This window comes from Notothenia rossii (genome assembly GCF_949606895.1).
Source record: "Notothenia rossii genome assembly, chromosome: 5".
In the NCBI taxonomy this organism is placed as follows: Eukaryota; Metazoa; Chordata; class Actinopteri; order Perciformes; family Nototheniidae; genus Notothenia; species Notothenia rossii.
This window is the reverse complement of record NC_136903.1, coordinates 42,871,601-42,875,313: the sequence shown is the minus strand read 5'-3', so window position 1 is coordinate 42,875,313 and position 3,713 is coordinate 42,871,601. Positions and strand designations below refer to the sequence as shown.

Sequence of the window (3,713 nt, the reverse complement as noted above, 5' to 3'; positions counted from 1 at the left end):
GAAAGACATTAAGAAAATGGCATTTAAAATCAGTCATTAAAAAGAAAAGCTAATAAAATAAACATTAAAAGAAAAAATACATGGATAAAAGTGCAGTAAACAGTGCAGTCTAAGATATGAATAGTTCAATTAAAAGCAGCGACAAAAAGAAAAGTCTTCAGCCTGGATTTAAAAGTAGTCAGAGTTGCAGCGGACCTGAAGGTTTCTGGGAGTTTGTTCCAGATATTTGGAGCATAACTGTACGCTGCTTTACCATGTTTAGTTCTGACTCTGGGGACAGAAAGCTGACCAGTCCCTGAAGACCTGAGAGATCTGGATGGTTCATCATTTAGCAGGAGGTCAGAAATGCATTTTGGTCCTAAACCATTTATAAACAGCAGCAGTATTTTGAAATCTATTCTTTGACACAAAGGAAGCTAGTGTAAAGACTTCAGAACTGGAGCGATGTGATCCACTTTCTTAGTGTTGGTAAGGACTCGAGCAGCGTTGTTCTGAATCAGCTGAAGCTTTCTAATAGATGTTTTAGTGAGACCTGTGAAGACACCATTGCAGTAGTCCAGTCTACTGAAGATAAAAGCATGGACACGTTTTTCCAAATCCTGCTATGACATTAGTCTTTTAATCCTAGATATGTTCTTTAGGTGATAATAGGCTGACTTAGTAACTGTTTTAATGTGACTGTTGAAACCAATAACTAATTTAACCCGCTGACAAGAGAGCCCACCTCCGAAGATCGTGACTGGCTGAGGGACAGACTCGGGGGCAGGTTCTCAGGAATTTCTTGGCTTCTCTCCCCCGAGCCAGAAGAGGAACACTACAGCTTGGAAACACTTATTGTTCCTGAAATTATCAAATATGTTGGGCATCAGGGACCTGAGGCAATTGTGGCAAGCATGGCATTGTCTGAAGAGCAACAGAGGGAAATTCAGGTGACTACCACTGGTCAGCGAACCAACCCAAACTGGCATTTGTTCAGGAAAGGAAGGTTGACTGCCAGCAACTTTGGAGCTGTCCTGAGGTCAAAGCGTGTGACTGCTTCACTTATTGCCAGGGTGCAGGCCCTTGATGGTGTTTTGTCTGTACAGTGGGGGACTATGAATGAATGTGAGGGCGTCAGGGCATTCACCACTGCAACTCAGATGCAGGTCCATGAGTCAGATTTGTGGCTCTCCCTATCAGGATTGTTGGGGGCATCTCCGGATGGTCTGGTAGGGTCTTCCACTGTGCTGGAGGTAAAGTGTCCCTACGGAACCAGGGAAATGACAATTAGTGAAGCATTGCAAATCAAGGGCTTCTGTGTCAGTAAGAAAGGAGAAACATTCAGCCTGCATGAGGAACATCCTTACTGGCACCAAGTGCAAGGTCAGCTTCACCTCACTGCAAGGAAGAAGAAATAAAAAAATGGTGAATTGTTTTTAATTTACATTTACTCGCCTTTGCAATGTTGTGGTTGTTAGAGTGTTAAGTTTCCTGTCAGCTCGTCTGTTGGGAAGATATAAAATATTAGTTTCATGGAAGTCACACCGTCACATATACTGTAAGAGCATTAAGACATACAGTACATAGGCTAAAACAAAACATCTAAAGATATAACCTTGCACTTTGATAAGTCTCGTGAACATTTTCACTATTTTGACATTTTTATAGATGAAAATTGAACTAAAGAAATAAATGGTAGATTAATCCATATTGAAAATAGGTGTCAGCTGCTACAATAATTATAATAGTTATATTTCTGAATTAATTAAGATAAGATATTACTGTATTGATGCCAATTTGGGAAATGTTTGTGTTGCAGCAGCATAACAAGAAAAACAAAATATAAGTTATTATATATACAAAAGTATGTGAGGTATGGAATATTAAATTGAATATAAATGTAAAATGTACATGTGATTTTACGTCCAAGAGAAGCTATGGAGTTCTCTGCCAGCCAGAGGTGATTTGTTATTAGTTTAATATGTCAAACTGATTTCCCTGACTACAATTTTTAGTTACATGGTGAAACGTTATGCTGCTTGTACTAATAAGACTTATCATATAAGCCACACAGGTTTTAATAGGATGTATTCATTATCTTTACTTATGTTGCGGTCTTTTCAGCAGCGCCATCTCTATAACGGCGATACAGTCACTACCTATCATTTACATTTCACCGTGACATGGACAAAAATGTAACGTCAGCTTACCTCATGGCACGAATCAAGACTCTCCTTTGGAAAACATCAGCCGGGAAACGATAGAACAAGCACGTTTCATGCGAAGACCTGTGGCTGCAACCCGGAGCAAAGCAACAAACCATTGCATAGCTAACTAGTAGCGCTAGCTTTAGCTAACGTTAGCCAACGAAACGAACTGCCGAGTAAAATTGGAAAACACTGGTAATTAATTATTCTATAATTTGTAAAACTACGGTGTTAAAAACGACAATTTCAAAAATACAGATTCTAATGGTCAGATATAGATATACAGATACTAAAGATAGTCAGGTACTTGCTTTCAAGCAGAACAGGGCAAACAAACTTAGCGGGAGTGTTTACGTGTTCGGCGTAATGACGTACAATGGCCTCGACAATTTCTGTAGTCCTATTCAGCCATTCGGTAACAACCATCGTTTTTCAGACACGTAAACTCTTCAAAAATCCCCAATGGGGTCACTGCTGATGTATTTAATGTCGTAGAACAAAACGTGATTTACCTCTTAAATTTGTGTCAACCACAGACCTTATTTCGAGCTATTTTCCAAAACCCTATGGAAAAAATGCATTGCTTTTTGAGGAAGGAACCGGAAGTGCTAAAAATGCTAACATATTTCCGGGTTTTACAACACGTCACTGCGGTTCTTTGCAGCCCGGACATTTCTCCCAAAACACATTTCGACACTACATTTATTTTAGTTACTTTGCAGATTCTGATTAATGATGTGAAATATATACAACCCTTAAAGCAGACTTTAGTTACACCTGAGTCAAAGTCAGGGAAGGTGATTGTCAAGTGACAAAATAAACCATGCAATATATTGGACGTTAAGTACTTTGTCAGACTTCATATTTATCTGTAGATACCCCCAACGTTTTTTTCTTATTCAAAAGAAGACCTTAACTTAAAGTATTCTTTAATGTTTGAATAAAGCCTGATTAGTTTGTCTGTTTTGCTCTCCTCTCTTTTCTCTCCTGTTAATATCTTTGGATGTCCTGCACTAAACTGTTTTATTGTAGAGATCACTACAGTATATTCTTGATATTTTCTATTCTATATTTCTATCATTGATCTTCTAATTTCCCCCATATTTTGTAAGTAGGCTACTCTTAATATTTAAATTTTTTCATCAAATATAACATATTCAACAAAAAAATTCAATAACATGCTTTAACCACTAGGTTAAAAAAACGTTACAGTGTTAACACAATAAATTATACTTTCCAGTATAATTTCCAGTTTAGTTTATGACGGATTTATTTTGTTATCCATACATTTATTGTTTTGATATTTGTAACACCAAACCGACAGAAGAGATGGTCTAAACATGACCCAGTGTTCTAGTGAATAAAACATAATCATATCAAACATAATATTACTATTAACTTTATTGTGAAATTAAAACAGAACGGTAAAGAAAAGTACAGTTTCAGTCTCTCGATCAGAAGCTTATGTACCATGAACCTGTAGACCTGTAACAGTCAACTGGTGAGGAGTTGGAAAGGTAGTTTCTG

General features: G+C 37.5%; 1 long non-coding RNA gene across 1 annotated transcript; it reads right to left on the bottom strand.

The window, feature by feature from the left end:
* Positions 1 to 22: 22 nt before the first annotated feature.
* On the bottom strand, positions 23 to 2,757 carry LOC307041138. Its single transcript, XR_013808702.1, has 3 exons — positions 2,190 to 2,757; positions 1,435 to 1,482; positions 23 to 1,243 (listed from the first exon to the last, which is right to left on the bottom strand). It is a non-coding gene; the product is annotated as an uncharacterized lncRNA (long non-coding RNA).
* Between the last annotated feature and the right edge of the window lie 956 nt (positions 2,758 to 3,713).